At 41.4% G+C, this 20,479-nt stretch overlaps 1 long non-coding RNA gene across 1 annotated transcript in view; it reads left to right on the forward strand.

Moving 5' to 3' along the window:
* Window positions 1-6,662: 6,662 nt before the first annotated feature.
* Window positions 6,663-20,479, forward strand: part of LOC113478756 — a 19,298-nt gene continuing 5,481 nt past the window's right edge. The window contains exons 1-2 of the long non-coding RNA XR_003398134.1: window positions 6,663-6,844; window positions 13,566-13,614. This is a non-coding gene — a long non-coding RNA (uncharacterized LOC113478756). The remainder of the gene's footprint in view (window positions 6,845-13,565; window positions 13,615-20,479) is intronic.

Below are 20,479 nucleotides of genomic sequence, written 5' to 3' on the forward strand. Positions count from 1 at the left end.
TGTCTTGAACCCTGTAAAATGACTGAAGGTCCTGGCCCATCTGGGCTTTTATATATACCGCAAAGCTGAGTGCATTTCATTTATGTCACATTTTTGAATATGCTTGAATGCACAATGAGCCATGCTGTCTGCCAGTGAAGGAAATGGAATGAAAGCAGAGCTGGCCAGAATGCCATAAGGGCTTAGCGAAGTCTGGCTGCATTTTCAGAAGGTTATTTAATCTCCCCGCTGTTTTATATTAAAGGGATAATGGCCACAGACAAGAACCACTGACACTTGTCAGATAATAATCAACTGGAGTGTCTTGTCAGGTCTGGCTGTAGACCAAGATATGGCTTTCAGGAGTAGAGGTTCCCAAATTTCTCACCTTCTCCTTCTGCAGGTCTCCAGTCTGCTCCAGCCATGCTTTTGATAGAGCTGCTGCCAGCTGTCAGTCAGAGGAGAGTTCAGGACATTTCAGGCTGCTCTTGAAAAATGTCCATCACTGTGCACGAGCATGGGAAAATCTCTGTGTCCCTTTTGTGCCAACATGAGAAGACACAGCTTTCAAACGGTTGGGGTATTTAGATTTGGTTATGGTGTTATTTACATAAGTATCTCACAAACTTTCCTGCTGCCAGGGAGTAGCAAGGACTGGCTGTGCCCCAGGGGAGGGAAGCTGGATCCAGCATGATAACATGGTTGGCGGGACCTGTAAGTCTAGCTAGTGGTCTCCTGAGATTTGCCATATTTGCCTTTAGGCTGCTATTGTCCCTTGTTTACTGGCACAATATGCTCTTAGGCTAGGTACCTACTGGTATTTACAGACTGAATGATACAGACAGATTTACTGGGATTGCCAGAGAAAAATGCAATCCTTTGTAGTTAATTTTCCTGCTGGCACCATGTGCACTGATTGAATCGTGCTCCACGGCCAACTCTCTCAACATGTGATTGTGCCTTTCACACCAAGACAGGCACATTATTCATCAAAATGCAACATTAAACTAATCAGATTTTTTCAACTAAATGAAGCAAGATTTATCCCCTCCTTTTCTTCTGCATTTACTGCAGTGATAAGCAAAGACACCCAGTAGCCTAAAGGGATATTCCCGATACTAATTTCCTAGCTTTGTAGTTGCACACTTTCAGTTTTTGCAGTGACTCTGAGCTGCTCTCCTAGCAGGACACAGAAGGGGTCTCAGGCTGGATACAAGCATATTGTGCACAGTAAGGCATTGCAGGATTGAAAGGCTACAGTATTGTTTATGATAGCAAAGAACCTGGCCCTGCCTGAGATGTGCCTGATGCCTTGAGCATTGCCCCTTGTTGGGTTGATTTAACACTCACTCATTTAAAGGCTGGATTGTCACAGGCCATCCCGCCTCTGCTGCGACACTGTGAAACCCTGAGGTCCACAGCTTCAGAATGACATTTAAATGCCTTTTATACCAAAGAACCACAGCCAGGATCACTTCTAAGAGAGCCAGTGAAATAGTCACAGCAATGGAGCAATCTGAAGGGTTTCAAGAGTGCAAGGATCCTCAAGATGCTGGGATGATGAAGGAGTATAAGGGTCAAAGAGAAAAGTCTCTGTACCTTTGAAGAAAATGCTGAGTTCAGGAAATGTGTGTATCCTGTCTCCCAAGGAGATCAGATTTTCCAAAGAAATAGGAGAAGGCTGGTGCAAAAAGGTGTAGTTGTCTTCTAACTTCTTAATTTGTTTTGGTCCAGGTTAAACCAAGCACACTGATTCTCTAGCTTTGGTGATGCTCTGCTTTTTCACGGGAGAAAAACTGGTAGGGCAGCCCTACTTCCTTATGGAGCCAAACCAGAGACTCTGAAAACCTTCTTTCCAGGGTATGCTCTTTCTAAGCACTTGTTTGATGTGTAATAACTGGGACAGGGACAGTAGCAAGGGCACAGCAGGTGTTCTAGGCCTCTGTTCTGTACCTTTGCAGTTCTTTTTCCAAAAGTATGGAGACAGGCAGAGTGGGAGAAGCAAGGAGTTTTGCGATAAAACTCTGCAACCTTCTGCACTTCAGCAAGGAAAAACTGAAGCTTGCCTTCAGCTTTCAGTCCCAAATTGTAGGACCCTGAAAGTCAGGGTCTGAGCTGGGCAGAGAACTTGGGAGTTGAGAACTCTTGCCTGCTGTTGAGTTTGGGGTTGTATTTCAGTCCTCCTTCCCTCAATTTCCCTTTAAAACCCGTGGATCAGCCCAGCCTCCTTGCCAGCTATTCTTGCAGTGCCATTTCCCCTTTTCATTTGTCAACTCCTTCCTCCGGCAGTAAAGTTCATGTGCAGTCAGTCTCCCTGCTCTTTACTTCTTTCTGCTGCTTTACCAAATGTCAGCACTGTGCTAAGAGACAACAGTTAGGCTTACAGACCTGGCATAGCCATACCAGTTTTAGTACCAGCTCTGAGTAACTAAGCACAAATTAGGGATGAAAATCAGCTGTGTGTATATCAGATCACATGTGCCTCCATGGGGAGAAATGATGTAACCTTTAACAAAAAAAAAAATCATCTGCTTGTAAAGCATGTCTGTTTGCAGTCTGACACCTGCAACATGACAGAGTCCAGCATGATCAGACCAGTGTATCTTCTTTCTACAATGACACTGAGCTGAGCCATACTTCCTTCATTAAGCAATCAGATTTCTAGGCTTTTAACACTCACAGGATTTGGCCAGCATTTGTTTCAGACACTGAAGAGCTCTTCTCTGACTAGCAAAGACATGAATGCCTGTTTTTCCACTGATTCAGGACATCCTAGAACTCCTCAGCTGATACTCTGTGTGATGTCTAATCAGACCTGCAAGACAACAAAATATGTTGTCTTTTTGGTCATGAAAGTTCTTCATAACATTCCCCATAGGCAGTACAATCATGGTCCTGTCACCTTCTCAATGTGTCAGTACAGCTCTGGGGACATTTCTGGAGCAAAGCCAGTTTCCACCAGCTAATTCAGGTGGTTAAATAATCATCAGTGTGTTTTGGATGTGTTTGATAAGGAAGGTCTGAAGGGGTAAGTCCCCACTGATCCTGCCATCCTCAACTGAACAGGGTAAGATGAAGTGAATTTTAGTCGATCCCCATCTGAAACAGTAAAATACAAAATGGAATAAGGCAAAAAGCTTTTTTTTTGTTAAAATCAGACAACAATAAGCACACAACTGGCTAGGGACATTTTCAAAATATGATCAGAGGTGGCTGCCTGTGCCTCTGTGGGAAGCATACAGTGTAAGGAAACCTCTCTTTCTCCTCCCTGAGATGGTTTCTTTAGGAAGGAAGCAATCAGCAATGGTGGCATGAAAGAGATCAGCCTTACATCTCTGAGTAGAGATGAGAGGGGAGCATTTATTGTCTGCAAGACACCACTTCTGGTTTTCTGCAGAATCAGCCAAGTAGCTCTGCACCAGTTACACTTATTTCAGCGTCTGAAAGACTTTCATCTTATCCAAAAGGGTTGCACAGTTCCTATTTTCAAAGAAGAGATAAGTTTCAGAAAGAGCAGCAGAGAACATCAAACACCTTAGCAGAGAATCTGATGTGGGTCTTATTTTCATGCTTTTCTTGTTTCAGAAGAAAAAAGATACTGCAAACTTGAAAAATTCCTAAGGAGAAGATTTATAACATCAAGCTCCCATCCCATCCCATCCCATCCCATCCCATCCCATCCCCAAAATGTGCAGTAGATACTTCTGCTGAGACAATGCATCAGCTGTAAGATCAGCCCCCAGTGATTTAGGGGTGCTTTGCAAGGTGGAACACTGCAAAGCAGCAGAGACATGTGGTTGTAGGTAGTCTATGCTCTTTTCTTTTATTGTAGATCTGCTGAGCTTCACTCTCAGACAGATTCTCACAAAGCCATGGATTAAATTTAGGAGCTCTGACAATTCCTATTATAAGAGAAATTAGTGTGTCATGTCCAGTTCTCCTGCTGCAACAGTTTCACAGGACAAATTCAACCATTAAGCTAGAACACAAGAGAGCAACGCCATGCTCTGGTGTACAAAACAACTACGGTGACAGAAAGGCATACTTGTACACAAAGGGGAGGCTGTTTTGGTATTTCAGGCTCTATCAGAAGTGTTTTCCCAGTGGGACACCCCACTTAGAACAATTAATACATGACTGACCATGCGGGTGAGCCAAGGCAAGGCTGTCTCAGGCCGGGAGGGAACCGAAAATGCCCATTGGGCAAGAGAGCAGGGAAAGAGCTATCAATCCCTTTAACTGCAAGAAGGGAATTTGCACATTTATTTATGGTGCAGACAGACACTACTTAACCTAACCTGCTAAAAGATAGTGTCCCTGGCTATTTTTCCCTATGCGACAAGTTCTCTTCACCCTTGGGAGGAATGCAAGGTTTAGGGCATGCTTATTTTGGTATTGGTTGGTTGGTTGGTTTAGGTATGGGGTTTTTTTGGTGTGGGTTGTTTTTTTTTTTTCCGTTTTTCTTGATTTCACCCTGCCTCCCCACTTAGCATCTATACTGCACTATAGGCTTTGCAGGACCCAGGTGGTAAGTTTGTATTCAGTTCTATAAGAACTGCAGCTCAAATTTAACATTCAGAGCATATCAAGATCTGTAGTGTCGTATCCACAGCAGGCACTCCCGCTGTGGGGGATCACTCCAGAATGTGGCACTGGGTGTCCTGGAGCAAGAAACACAGAGACATGGCCCAGTTACCTGCAGTATGCTGTCTTAAGACTCAAGGTGAAAAAGAAGCAAGAACTTAAGGTTGCTATTGCAGGCAGTAATTGGGGGAAGCAGTTGGCAAAGTGCAGACAATTCTTCTAGCTCACACCTTTCAGCTGTCATCAGAACAAAATCCTAAATCAATGTTACTGGTGCCCAGAGAGATTCAGTGGAGCTAAATTAACATAACCTCATAAATGATAGGCTTTCCCATTCATCTCAGTCCCTAGCAAGAAACTATCCATTGCTGCTTTACTGCAGCAGTCTCCAGGAGCAGTCCCAGTGTTTCAGGTGCTCCCACATCGCACATAACACAAAACAGGGCTTCCCAGCTAACTTCAAAGCCTTAATTCAAAGTAAAATTAATTTTAATCTCTTTACGTTTATAGAAAGGACAAAACATGCATGAATATGACCCTCTGTGTTGGAGTCTTCGTGACACCACCTTCAAGAATCTCCTTCTTCGGCAATGGAGATCACTGTTTGCAGAGCTGAAGGTGAGGATGGACAAGAGTTGATTGACATTAAATACTCTGCCAGCAATAACGGACACAGTTCTCTCCAGGCTTTTGTGCAATATGGTATATCACATCTGCTGCTGCAGCAGAACATGTAGTTTTTTGCTCCACCCTTCCTCACTGAGGACGTGTCCTCTAGCATTCTGGTGCTTTCTCAGCCTCCTGAAATACAAACATGACATAACGTTGTGGGCCTTATCATGAGAGAAGCAGCTCTTCTCTCCAGGAACATCAAAGCCAATTGCCAATGGGATAAATGCCATCCCAGAGCCCTTGTGTGATCTGCAATGCTCTGGCGTTCTTCTATATGAGCATGCTACCAGATGACCACTACTGATTCACTGACTAAAATAATGCATGATAAGTGTGTGTTGTGATAGTTCCTGGACACCCTTGTCCCCACTCTGCTAGGCACAGGCAAATCAAATAGCCAAACAAGGCAGGGAGATGGTCTTTAGACCCTGTTTGCAGTGACCTGGTGTTCTGCACTAGGAGCATGGGATATAGATAGTGCAGAGCTCTTTCCAGATATCAATAAGAAGAGCTCAACAACAAACGATGGAATAAAATAGCTGTTTTAATAAGGTAGAACAAAAAGAGGCATATAGATAGTGAGTAAATTTTACTTCCCTTCTGAAGCTAGGATGCAGGGTGGGACAGACCCCAGATGGATTTTCCTATGCCATACTGTGCAGATCCTGTTCATGAAGAGGCTCTGCCTCCCTCCCATGCCATTGTGCCCTTTAGTTTGCTTAAGAAATGAAGCTGTTTACCTTCTCCTGACAACCTGAACTGTTACCTCTGTCATAACACCTACTTCACAGCACAGGCCAGCACAGGGCACTCCAACAGGTTCCCTTGCAGTGACTACTCATGCCAACGTACAGGCTGCTGGAGTCCTGTGTACAATGCCTGGTAGGGCAGACATGGACTGTTCCTGATTTCTAATTCCTTAAATGCAATGTCTTCTGCGAAGACAACTGGGTCTGTGACAAGGCAAAGAAGTGAAATACCATCCAACCAGAACCTACACTGTACTGGGGAGAAGATTCATTCCTTTCAGAGGTAACAGGTAATAATGAAAAGCAGGCAATAATTTACAAATGGAAATAGAAAACATTTTTTTTTAAATCTTGCTATCCAGAGGAAGGGTTATTTCTTTCTAGAATATCACAGAAGTTGGAGGAGGGAGAAACATGAGCTGTTTCAAAAGCTGTGTGGTTGAATGGGGAAACTGATCCAATGGGCGAGGGATGCTGTCAGCACCCATACCATGATGCCGTCAGGTAAGATGCCTCTCCTCACAGTGCGAATCCTGGCTCTGTTCCCGAGGTCAGGCTAGGCTGAATGGCTCTCTGTAATCCTGCCTGGGTTACACAAAGCTGCTGTATAAGAGGCCCCGGGTAATTGCATTGGCATCGGTGATGACAGAGAAAGGTCACGGAGAGCTTTCTCTTGAAGTCATCCAGTCTAGGGGACACTTTGAGCTGACCTGAGCTGGCATTACTAGTTAGTTCTCTGATTCTTTAGTTAAGGCTTTTTCTTGCTGCTGGTGTTGGAAGAAAAGATTTCTGTGAGAGTATCAAATACATGACAATTAGTGGAGAGTTCAGACAAATTGCAGGGATACAGAGCAGGCTGGGTGAGGTATTTTCCTCATTTGGAGCAGAAAAAGAGCTCTTTGTCTTCTCAATAAGTTTATTTATGGAAAGTCCTGGAGAAGAAAGGAAGGAGAAAAGAAACACCTCAAGTTTGGGAAGAAAATTAGTCTCAATGTGACCTACTTTTCTGTTCTAGGATATGCTGTTTATTACTATCTGTTGCTCTCACTTTTTAGTATGCATAATAGCCACCTTGCTAATTTGAAGCAAGCACCTATTGAAAAAGAAGGGATTTGTATGTGTATACAGCTTTTCAGACTTGAAGGTCTCGTGTGTTTTTATTGTCTTTTAAAATATCTCAAGGTCATGGAGATATGATGAACAAGCGGGGCTGAACTGCATTTTATTGTTTGTGGGAGTTCACAGTGTGCACAGCAATCTTCTCCACATGGGTTGGACTATTATTTTGTGTAATACTGAATTAAAGATAGCCCATAGAATGAAAGCACGATGCATTGCACCTGTATTGTCAGGATTCTATAATAATAATCAGCCTGCTGAAAAGCACATAATTGCTCTGACCTAGGGGCTTAGGGTTCTGTTTTCCCATCTTTCTGATTATTTTAGGGAGGGTTTGATTTGATTTTCTTAGTTTGGAGTGTGTTTGCATGAAAGAGAGACAGAGGAAAACCCTAATTTATAACTTTGCAAGAAGACTTAGTAACCTGCTTGGCCTGCACATGCAATGCAGGATGACTGCATGCTGCAAACAATCTCTCAAGCATAATTTCTTCATTAGTCATTCTGTTCTGTGCTACCAGGCTGGGTTCTGTGGTCCTAGGGCTCTCCTACAGCTATGCCATCAGCCACATTGGTGTGCGCTCTTTCACCCATGTCTCTCAGTTGTCTCTACATGTTATTTCATTTGCACAGTCCAGCCTGTGAACCCAGAGACTGGGCACAGAACAGAGGAGAGTTTGTGAGGGAAGAAAGGGGTTCAGAGAAGGTGGTACAGCTTTAAACTCCTTTCATCACAACCACCACAGGAGCACAGGGCAGAAAGCTGAGGGTGGCGGTGTCTCCCTTGTCTGTCTTTTGTTACTGCCTTGAATCTTTCAGGAAGAGTCTTTCCAGTCAGTGGAAAGAAGAAAGAACTTGCACTATTTTGTGCTATAAGGGTAAACAGGTTACCAGGGAGAATTTCAGCACCTTGCCATCCACACATGTCCTTCAGGTTTTGGAGTGTGGTCTCCCATCCAGAACTAAACTCTGAGCAGTCCTTCTGGGACATGATGTATTTAGGTAGAATTTTACCTCAGACAGAGCTCAGACTTTGACCATGGGGTGCAGGAGGCTGGGGTAAGCATCCCTCACCAGGACCTTTGGGAGCAGATATCAGGACAGCTAAAGCAGTAGGGCCTCCCAGGGTGAAAGGCATTGCAGTACAGGCCTACAGACAGGAGGAAAAATGGGCAGAGTGTCTGGCAGCTCTAGCCTGGGGAGGGCATGGAATATGGTGAGGATGTGGCATATGCCAGGAAGCAGACCAGTGCTCTGACCCTGCAGGGGCTGAGCCAACAATAGAATGCCTCCCTACCCTCATCTCAAGAACCTCTAAATTGTAGAAGAGAGATAGCTGGGGACTGTCATGTACCTGTGGGACAAAAGAAGCCATGGTGGATTTTTCCATGTTTTTGTTTTTAAAAAATGATTTAATTTGTGCAGTAAAAAGATAATTTAAGAAGATCTTTAAAAGTGCCAAGAAGAAACACAGAGCTCAGCTGGAAGAAAAAGAAACACTGGTACAATGCAAGGAGCCTGGATAATAAATGGGTGCAAAGGATTCAACCTTGAATGGCAGCAGAGCACTTCTTGGGTGGAAAACTGGTGACTGGCTTATTGTTAAAACAGTCTGTATTTCTCGTGGGAAGTAACCATGCAGAGTAGTAACACTAATGTAAATAGAAATTCTCTCCAGAAATTATTTCTGAGAATGCCAACAGTGTTAAAATAGTTGCTTGTTCTCTCCAAATAGACTGAACTTGAAAACTGATGTAGTTCCAGCAATGAGCGTGTAACTTTCATCTGCAGTTATCTTGTTGATTTACCAGGAAAAAAACCAAATATTCAGATCTAACACAGTAAGACAAGTAGGAATGAATTTTGCTTTCCAAAAAATGAGATATCATGGTCAGGCATTCCTGCTACGAGGGAAGATTTGGGAGCATAGAAGAAAGAAGGAGGAAAGATAAGGTTTGGGCAGAAAATCCAACTTGCTACCTCTAGAAGATATTGAGGAGATTACCAAGAAGTCCACATATGTTTTTGAAACTTTTTATTTCTTCTTTTAATCCATGCATAACCTTCACTTTTATTGTAAGTAAATGACATTTAAACTTTCTGAGTGGAGTTCAATTCCCTCTTTACAATAAGCATTTTTGTTCCCCTTTTTGTTTGTGTTTCCCTAAATTTGTATCTCACTAATTCAAAAGCCAAAGCACCATTACAGTACAACTAGCAACTCAGTTCATATCCTTAAGAATAAATTAATTCTGCAGTAGATCATTTAGATTCTGACTCCTCTTTGGGTACTTTCATTAAGACATAATTGTTTTAAAATGAGAAACAATTTAAAAACAGTTATTCACCAGCTTATCTCAAACATACAAAGAATTTAATCATTTAGCAGTGTTACTAATGAGTGCTTTCCGTGTTTCCCATGAGAGTCATGATATCCACCTCTAATTTCTCTTCCAGTGTACCTCAGAGTTGAATAGAGTGACTTTTTTGCTTTATGTTCCTCCAGAGTGACCCCATGGAGCTGCCAGGAACCAGCCTGAAATCCCACTGACCCTTCCCTAGGCACTAAGAACTGGCTATTTCCAGGTGGCTCATGACTGAAGACAGGGTGGGCACCAGTGGTCATCACTTTTTCTGTCAGCTCTGCTGAGATCAAGGTCTGAGCTGGACTTTCAACATAGAACGTTTCCTAAGTGTTTCATGAAAGCTGACAATTAATACAGCTAAGCTGTTCTTTGCAGCAGATGTGGTGTGGCTCGGGAGAGAATGACCTATAAATAAATCATACCTGGATATTAATTTTCATATGATTTTTTAGGCTTTTAGTTTGAATAAGCTTTCCTCCGCTTTATACCAACCACTTTGTGATGAAGTACTGCATCTGAATTATTTCATTTCACACTTGACTTCTTTATATTAATGGTCTTTCATGCATTTATATTTCAGGGGAAGCTAAACAGAAGGCAGTGTAGCAAAGCAAATCTCGCAGACTCATTTGTCAGTGTCACTTAAGGTGATGCTGTCTCTGCTGAGTCAGAAAACTGCCCATTGATTTATGACTGCCTACTGTTTGAAGGAAGCGCTTTTCTCAGGTCACGGGGTCTAAAGCCTAAAGAGACTTTCCAATCACCTGCTCTGACTACTCACATGCTTCATGCTGTCACACATTCCCTTGGGACCCTGAGTCTTTTTTGATTAGAAGGAAAACTCCCAGAAGTGGATCCAAAAGGACAAGGGATCCCACCTTCATTGGAAACTGCAGCTTGTAGCCATTGGTTCTAGCTCTCTGTGTGTTGGACCAAGAGCACACCACTACCTGATGTTTTATTCTGTGCAGCTGAAAAATAGCTGTCAAGTAACTGGTAACCCACTGGCCAGTTTAGGAAATGACTCATTACTTAATGATTATTATTAAATTATAAAAAGGCTCATAGGCAGCCTGTGTTGTACTTTTCCAGTACTGTGCTGGGCAGACACGCATGTACATGCAGTGCAGTGCAACAGTTAAGGTGGACTTCCTACCTGCAAGGAAGTATCCTGGGTTGTATCCTGGGTTATAGTACCAGGTGGCATCTTGAAAGAGTCCCAAGCTTAACATCAGGTTTAAGGTTTCATTTGTGTGTTAGTAATATGACTGACTTCAGTATCTTTCTATCCAGTTGAGAATAACTTATTTTTGGAGACAAATAACTCATGATGGTTTTTGCTGAAGATTAAATGGGCAAGAGAAGGTACACTGCAGCTGCCTGAGGCTAGAATTCATTCAGTGACTAGTCTGGAATAAATGGGGAAGGGAACCTTGAGAAGAGGGAAAAAAATGCTTGCAAGAATAAGACTGCCATGCTTTGGAGTTCTTAGTCTGGGAGATGACTGGTCTCTCCTGGATTACTGTATTTTCTGGGGGTAAGAAGCAGCCCTCTAGTACACTGCAAATAGTGAGTGGAACAAGGGAGATAGCTAGGTGTGGGATGCATTTTGATATTCTTATCTATTGAGAGGAGAGCTGGGACTGGATCTCTTGCAGTGTTATGGTGTTGATAGATGTCTGCAACAAGCCAACAATATGGCTTTGCTGTGTTTGTTGGACTCAGCTCTGTTGTGCCTGCTACCAAAGCTTTTGTGGGGTGCGTGCAGGTGGTGTTGATCTCTTCTGCTCAGAGTTGGGCAAAGCAAAACTATTTCTTTTCAGGGTCATGCTGCTGAGTTTCCAGGCTTGACAGTAACTAAGATTTGTTCAAAGAAAAGTTCCAGTTAACTTCATCCAGACCTTGATGGCTTCCAATAGGCTTTGGTAGAAAAGACAGAACCAGAAAAGAATGTTGTGGAGAAACCTACACTCTTAGTTATGCTGGGAACAAGACTGAGTTTTCTGGGAAGGCAGCTGCCTGGGTTAGTAAAATCAGGAACACTTTTCTGAGATTTAAGTTTCTCTTCTCACCAAAGGTCACTTCTACACATTTATTCACTTAGTGATATCAATTAGCCAAAACAAAAGTGGATTTGAGCCAGATGATAAGAATTAAACCCCACTCATGTGGTTTACTGACTGTACTAGAGAGCCTGTTGATTTACAGAAGTGTAGTTAGAATGAGATCCAAAGTCTTTAATGAGGTGCTTTAAAACAAGAAGTTATTTATGAGGGTCTCATGAGTTGAGAGTGAGGATGCAACCTCCAGGAAGGTAAGAATAGGTGAATAATTGAAATAAACTCTGGAATCAGTGGCTTAGTAAGGCACTTGCTCATGCTGGGCTGGGTCCCCAGGTTTCTCTGGGATTGGGACTGGGACCAGTTGGTCTCAGAGTTTTGCTGGAGACAAGCCCATTTGGAGGGCCAAGGAAACCTTAGCACCTGTCCTCCACCACTCCTTTCCTTGTTTTGCTGATGTTTTGACAGTTAAGTTAATATCAACCAACAGCTTTGTCTGCCCTGGCTTTTGAGGGGAAGGGAAGGATGCTTTCAGAGTGGAAATCCTGTAGGGAAGTGTGCTGGTGTTTTTTATCTGGGCTGGTAAACTGTTCAAGGCTGAAATTGGACTGGACATCTGGACGTGGGGTTATTTATTCAAAATGGAAATCAGCAAAGAAAATGACATGTATGATTTTCATGCAGACCTTATCAGTCCAGCAACATTATTCATGTTTGTTTCTGTTCCATTGACTTAGAGTAGAGAAAATAGGGTGTTGTACACTTACAGTGTAAGATACAGTCTCTGGTCCTAATAATTTTCCATTTGGATAGGTGATTTTTCAAATACTCCCAATTTCTGGAATGCTAAATATCTCCCAGAATAGGGCCAGACCACTTAGTAATATTTGGATCCATGTAGATCCTATCTATGTGCTTTGTTAGTGACCATTTCAGTCCCTTGGAAGTCCATGAATCCTTGGGGCTAGGGTTGAAAACCACTCCCCCAGAGAGAGATGGGGAAGCAATTTGCTTGTGTAACCCAGCCGGGGACTAGTGAAGTTGCTGGAATGATACTGTATATTAAGAAAACTGAACCTTGTGCAATTTGTCACAATGGTCGCTTTCTGTTATGGTGATTTCTAAATAAACTTGCTTCATAAGTCAGAATTTTGCACTGAACTCTCAGATGTGCTTATTTTTTTTCTCATTTATGTGAGATTAAATTATTTCTTGTCACGTCATGGATGGGCACTATAAACAGTAATAATGAGGCTGTCTCTGTTATCTTGTAGTACCTATGGCTGATATCCACCAAGTAAAATTAAGATAGGCTTAAACTGATTTTTAACCTTCTGAATGTTTTGAAACAGTGCAGATGATTTAATTAAAAACGAGATGTGGATGAGCTGAGACAAATGCATTTGCTTTCATGGTATATTTAGATTTGGAAATGGACTGTAGGTGTAACTTTGTGGTAGGGCCACTGAATGGATGCAGGAATATAAGGAAGCGGACAGTGGAGACTGAGACTGACTCTTCTTAGTGCTGTGTTTGCATCTGCGATCTGGAGGAGCATTCACATTGCATATTGAAATAGTATGGAGCACTTGGGGCAGTGCTCTTACCTATATTGACAGGCTTGCTTTTAACTATGAGAGTGTGACTGTGTAATAAGGTTTGGTATCCACAAAAAGCCTTATCTGCACAGAGGTGGTGGCCTCCCTGTGGTATCAGATGAGCTTTCCTAAGGACCTTGTTCCTCGACTTAGGTGCTTATTGGTTAGTCTTGGGCCAAGTTTGATAGGAGGCTGGACTTGCTGTTGCATTGAACCCTTGCTTTTAACTTGCCTCTCCTGTCTAGTCCCTGGTAAAAAAGAAAGGGTTGCTCCAAACTTGGTCCTCAAACCATGAGACCTTCCCATGTACAGCTTGGAACCAGAAAAGCTTGTGATAAATGGCAAGTAGCAGATGTAGTGGATGCTTGATGTCTTACTGTTTTCACTTCTCAAGAAACCCATCTCAAGCTTTTCTGATGAATTTAATTCAATCTGCAGAAGGCCTACACAGCTCTGAGGAAGTACAGTGCATCATTTCATAAGGCCAGTAAGAAGGATCTTTTCTTTCTAATTTTATTTCATAATGATTGATTGACCAAACTCAGGTTTGCTAGAGAACCTTTTTTTCTTCTTGCTTTGGATCCTAAATTTAGTCCTACAGTGCTTTAGAAATATATAGAGGCAAATCAATAGAAATATCTTATTATAGCAACAATTTTATAATAAAGAAATAGGCCACTGTTAGATTTTTTTTCAAATCTTCCTGTGGAATAAGTGTCATAATTCCTGAAAACGAAATATAGCGATGCGCATTGAATGCTAATGGGCAGATTTCTCTAAGTAAAAATGTTATAGACAGATCTTCAGAAAGCCTGTAGGGATTCAGTGAGGTTCTTAAAGATAAGTTGCTGATCACATCTGAAATACTGCAGACCAGTTAAGGAAAGTGGCCAGAAGTAGTCTAAGTGTCCTTCTTGGAAGAGTGTGGAATACCCCACTCAAAATAGAATTTATGACTTAAATATCCCTCTTTCCCAAAAACACTCTTAGCAGGAACTTGCTTTGATTCTCCATGCTTAATGGGTTTGCAGGAATGAATGAGATATTATAAACTCTTGAGGCAGGAAACCCAGTTCTTTTCTACAATGCTATTGTTCTTCATCTCTGCTCTCTTAATGAGCACTATTCAGCTAAATGCTGTAGCAGTGGTGCCCAACCTGAGGGGTTTAACAACCTGACCACGAGCTCATGTTGCAAAGGAGCAATCCTACCCTACCAATTTTCCAGTTATGCAAGGAAGGAACTGGCCAGACTATTCAGACTGGTGTCTATAAACTTGTACTAGCCGAAGACAACCTGCAAGGAGGGGATGTAAGCAGACCCTGCTACTCAGACACCTTCTGGTATTTTTGGAAGCTGCCAAGCACACCTTTGAAAACAAAACCTAGGGAGGAAGGCATGAGTTCTTGGTAGGCTTTAGTGAGGTTGTCTGCTGCATCATGAGTATCTCTGGTTCAGGCACAGAACAATGATGCTGAGTGAAGGCAATTCTGCCACAGCTTCAAATATAGTGGCACAAAGGCTGACACTGAAGTATTGTGGGCTTTGCCTTATTTTGCACGCTCTGATGTGTGGTATAATTTGTAGTAAATCTGAACCTAGGCAGCTGCTAAATCTACATACAGTTGACTAGAAACAAACTGAAAGCTCTTTCTCAAATGCAACCATACTATAAAGACAGTGCTATCAACATTGTACTCCCATGTTCAGGCAAGATTTGTTAACTTGTGCTAGTGAGAAAACTTAGAACCCTAATGATTCCAGTTAGCAAGTAGTTAATCTTGTTTTATATCATCCAGCCAGGCCAGATTAAAATGCCTCTTCTCTGCCTGTCCCCAGAAGGGCATAAATAAAAGTAAAATCAGACATATTCCTTGCTTTGGGACATGTTCTTGCAGGGATGTAGGATTTTTTTTTCCCTAAGCTCTGCTGATTGAATTCCTCAGTCTCAACACTTTTTTTCAGGTTGGGACGGTGGAGATAGGCAAGTAATTGGTCCTGTTGTATTGGCAACAAGGAGAAATATTGAGAGAGAAAGATGTCCTGTCCCTTGACAGGTATCATAGGGAGCTGCAGGATTTTCTGCCAGCAGGAATAGGGCCCACTTTTCCCCCGACATCTAGGAGGTGGTGCAATGTAGTACTTTGGGAAGAACAGGCCAGTGGCTGGGCTCTGGGGGATCTAAGAACCTGCAGTTTACTTACTCAGGATTGATCCACCAAAGACTGTGGCTCACCAGCTGCTTCTCCAGTCAGGAAAGCCAAGAATCATCACACCCCACAGCCTTTTTAAATTGTTGGTTGGGGGTGGGGGTGTGTGTTTTTTTTTTTTTTTTTTTAAAATCCTATCAGTGAAATTCATCTAGTGCCCAGATGTTTGCTGGCAGAGGTACATAGAACTGCCCAGTAAAAAGGAATGGCCAAGAAGCAGCATGTCCACGGGCTATGTGGATCAAAACAAAGGCGTGACTCCATACCGGCCAGGATCCCAATGCCCTAGGGGAACTCTCAGTGAGCAGACCTGTTCCTCAGTTCCTTGTTCAATGGCTGTTTAAAATATCACTTTCCACTGGACTGATGAGAGGTATCAGCTTCTCCTGATGCCACCGAAATCCGGGATAAAAATAACTTATCAACACCGATGTGATGCAGATAAGCAGACACTTCTTTATTGACGGCCGGACGTGTAGGGGAGTGCTCTCACCAACAACACGTGCCAGGCACCAGAATCATACACCTTATATAGAACTTACTCATACATATTCATTAAGTCTCCATACATAAACATACAACCTCCAAGAAATCATTAACATATTCTCCTCCTACTTCCGATTCTGCGCAGTAGAGGTTAGAAATGTCTAGAAATGGGTCTGGGGTGTAATGTGAGTAGGTGGTCCATGAGTCGGTGGTCGCGATCTCCCCCTGCCGGAATTACCTTTTGCTTAAGGACGCAGTTTTCTTGGCAGGTACCTGCAAGCTGTTACAGTTACTTCCCTCAGTTCCCATTAACCCTGGACCTTGACAACTACTTGCATTCTTCTAGTCCTATGTATGTATTATAAATCAGCTTACAAATCACCTTGTGTTTTGTTACCTAGGCTCTAACCATTCCTACTAAACAATTATGACCAATCCCTTCGGCCTTGGTACAGGGCTGTACAGGGGATTTTAGAGTAGCAGTCGGTTGCTAGATTCAAAGTACAATAAATGTAAAATAAATGATTTTTACTAAAATATCCCTTAATTCTCTACTTATATTAAAATCAAAACCAATTTAATTTCAATTGATAATAAAATCAGTAACATTTCCCCCCTTTGAAAGTGTTGAAAATCATTTCAATAATTTCACACTTTTATTCATTTTCATCTTTGAAGCCAAAGTTTGTCTTGCCAGATGATGGTGGTGGCAGGCTGTAGTCTGGTGGCATAGTGGGTACTTCTCTCATAATTCTAAGATGTATTGCAAGCCTATTATTAAACTGTATTTTAAGACAGGCATACACCAACATAATTCATCAAAAAGACAATTAGTAGCAAAAATAGAGTTTTGATTAGGGATTTCAGCCAAGAGCTCAGGTTCCATCCTAATCCACTAAAAATTTTTCCTAGCCAATCTTATGACATATCTTCTGACATGTCTCCTCAAATGGTTTCTGTTTCTTTTTCGATTTTGCCTAACAGATCTAGATCATGTTCTACATCCTGTGTAACATTCGGGATATGAATGCAGCAATGATCCAATCTATCTTTGAGATATCCACACACTCCGTGCTCCTTTAACAGAAGCATATCTAATGCCATCCTGTTTTGAAGTGTCATTCGGGAAGTTGCCTGTAATTGGATGTTTAATTCTTTAAATCCTTTTCTTGTAACACTGGCCAATTTTTCTACTTGTCCTGTTAAGTGATAAAGCCATTCTCTATTCCTATAGGACGCTATTGGGTTCAAAAGAGACTCTAAAGCCCAGCCAATTTTTACTCCTGTTGATGGTTCATTCCAGGTGTCATCATCTATTTCAGACCTTTTAATTCATTGTAATTTTAAATTTTCCAGGGATCCCTTGAATGGCAATTTCTTCCAAATTGGACACAGTGTTGGCAGGCCTAAAGTAATTTGTTTCACCTTACTATCTACTGGTAAGTGTGTTGTCCAGGTGCCATCACTTAATGCCCAAACTAAATGTCCTGGACTCTGAATGGTAGATTTCTTACAATTAAAAAGTATCCTCTTCTGGGTGTAAAGGTGCTAGTCATGGTGAGGTTATTATAAAAACCTCAACAATAACAACCAAACTTCAAAGCAGCTGCCAAATGAGGAATTCTTCGATTATTAAGTCTGCATTGCTGCAATCATACACCTTTTCACTTTTCCACCATGGTACTGCATTTTCCTTTTTTAGTTGGGTAGTGCTTTTACCTACTATTGAGGGAAGGATTCCAAACACTCTATTAATCCAGGTACCGTCCCATGTAAAACACCAAGGAGTTCTGGCCATGTACTAAAATCGTAAGAATATAGACAGAGATTATACAGAGTCCCACTGTGCCTGTTTTTGGGTACCTTGCCCAGTTTTGTTACACTGCCATTCCATGATGCTCCTGCTCACACTGTTTTTAATTTGTTCATCATATGAACAACATCCTAGATTAGGGTTTGGGCCTCCTGGAAGGAGAACTTGGTGCCAAAGCACTAGGTTGAGACCCTATTGCAAAGTCATAATTTAGTAGTTTCTCGCAGTCTGATTTTTTTTTTTCTGGTGATTTCCATTATTTCCTAATAACCTCCACTTGTTTATACCATTGAATCATTGGCTTTTGTTTGCAATAAGTAGTCTTATTTTTATGTTCCAGATTGGTCAAATTCATAATTAAGATTCCTCAAGGAATAGATTCACCCACGGCTCTCAGTATTGGTAAACAGGCAGTAATTTACGTAATGTTCTGCAAGTTGGCAAATCCCTTAATCAATACTAACATCAAATTTTCTTCAGGCATTTCTTTAGGAATGTTAATTAATTGTTCTTTATTTGATTACCTTTTGTTTCTAGCCACAAAATCAACCCATGATGTCACCAGTGTCACCTTCCAAGCCAATATAAGGGGAACAATCACAAACAGATATAAAATATTAGACATGTTTCAGAGCCAGTTTTAAAGTCTTTGGATCACGGCTTATAATTTTCCATGGAGTAGGTGCCTTCTTCACTCGGGGATAGTGTATTGAAGCATCTGATTCTGCAATCTTGATATTCGTAAAGGTTGTTAACCGTATCTGGAAAGGTCCCTTCCAGCGTTCTTGCAGAGGTTCAGAAGTCCACGTTTTCACATAGACATAATCTCCTGGTCCAAAGTCATGCACCGGAGTTTCTAGGGACAATGGTCTATTCCACACCACTGCACTCCGAATCACAGTCAATGTTTTTCCTAAAGAAATCAAATAGTTATACACATCCTGTTTTCCTTTTACATGCATGTTTGGATTTGGTTCTGGGGACTCCTAAGGTTTTCCATACAGCAATTCATAAGGACTGACTGAGGTTCCACTCTTTGGTTGTACTCTGATTTGTAACAGTGCCAATGGAAGTTCTTGAGGCCACTTTAAATTGGTCTCTTGACAGATCTTACTTATTTGCCTTTTTAAGGTCTGGTTCATTCTTTCTACTTTTCCACTGGATTGTGGCCTCCATGGAGTATGCAAATCCCAAGTGATGTCTAAAACTTTACTAACATTTTGGACTATTTCTGCAACAAGGTGTGGACCTCTGTCAGATGAACTTCCAATAGGAACTCCAAATCTTGGAATTATCTCTCATAGTAACCACTTTACTACTTCATTGGCTTGTGTGGTGCGACAGGGAAAAGCTTCTGGCCATCCTGTAAAAGTATCAACCCCCATCAGGATTTATCGGTACCCATTTTTTCTGGGTAGTTCTGAAAAATCCACTTGCCAATAATCCCCAGGTTCTGTACCAGATTTTAATCTACCCATTTGAACTCTTTTCTTGGTTACTGGATTGTTTTTCAAACATACTTCACATTTTGCAGTTATTAATTTAGCCATGTCTATCATCTTGAAAGATATAACTTGTTTTTGTAAAGAAGTTACTAAAGCTTCTGCTCCCCAATGACATCCTTGATGTGTGGTTTGCATTATTTCTTTTATTAACAAAGGTGGAATTACCACTTGTTTATGAGGGGTTACTGTTTTGGAGGGAATTAATGCCATTTGGAATACTCATTTTCTTGCTGTTCAGTCGACCAAATTACTTCTAGCAATTTCTTTTGTGTTCCTAATTTGGTGTGCTTTACAGTGCATGATTGCTACCTGATTTGGTTTTTGAACTGCTTGTAATAATTGTAAAATTTAATTTTGATGCTTAATATTTGATCCCTGAGAGGAAAATAATTTTTTTTATTTTATTTTTTTTTTTTTTCCCATGAAGGTAAGCAACTTTCCCCAAGCACTGGGATTTGAGGGCTGCAAAACTTATTTCTCCCATTTTTTTTCAACATTGCTGAAAATCGAAATTATGTAGAACCTTATGCAAAACCAGAATATTACATGGTGAATGGCATAGTGCTTGAGGATAAAGTTTTTCTGTGACATGAAATCAATTGGTATTTTACTATGGCCAAAATTTTAAGGGAGATTTGCATATTGTATAGGAGAAGCAGTGAGTTGGACTCAACAATCCTTATGGGTCCCTTCCAACTTGAGATATTTTATGGTTCTGTGATTCTATGAATGATATTCTGGTAATGACTTGTCTCACATTCAATGAGAAACAGGGTGATGAAAATACGAAGGTGTGTAATTTAGACTCCTTTCAGCATAGTGTGCTACCCTCTACCTGCATGGCCACACAGCAGTTGGTTTTTCTTAAGTGTAACACTATAACAATTCGCTGAAATCTTAATCGCTAGAGGAAAAAAAGATCTTTGACACCCTTTTCTCAGTGGATTACATACACAGCTGAAAAGGAAAATATTCAGCTCCCTCATGAGTTGTAAAACAGTGACTCTCAAATGGGAAATGCTATCATAAAAAGAAGGAAGATCCCTCTGACTGTGGCAGACTTTGGTTATTTTTATTACATGACACAGCAAATGATAGACCGCATGACAACAGCAGGGTTTAATATCAGGTCTATCTAAGAGCACTATAAACAACTCTCAGATGGAGAGCTCACACAGTTCCTAGTGAGGAACTGGACATGCTTCTGTTACTCAGATGTGCTCTTTTTGTCAGCAGGTTCTATGTCATTTGTTTCTATGGCTAACATCATTCAATGAAAAGGTACATTACTATGATTTTACTAGTCTCTATCCTTTTATCTACCAAAAAAAAAAAAAA

The sequence above is a fragment of the Athene cunicularia genome (assembly GCF_003259725.1).
Source record: "Athene cunicularia isolate RWA chromosome 3 unlocalized genomic scaffold, athCun1 chr3_part1, whole genome shotgun sequence".
Taxonomy (NCBI): domain Eukaryota; kingdom Metazoa; phylum Chordata; class Aves; order Strigiformes; family Strigidae; genus Athene; species Athene cunicularia.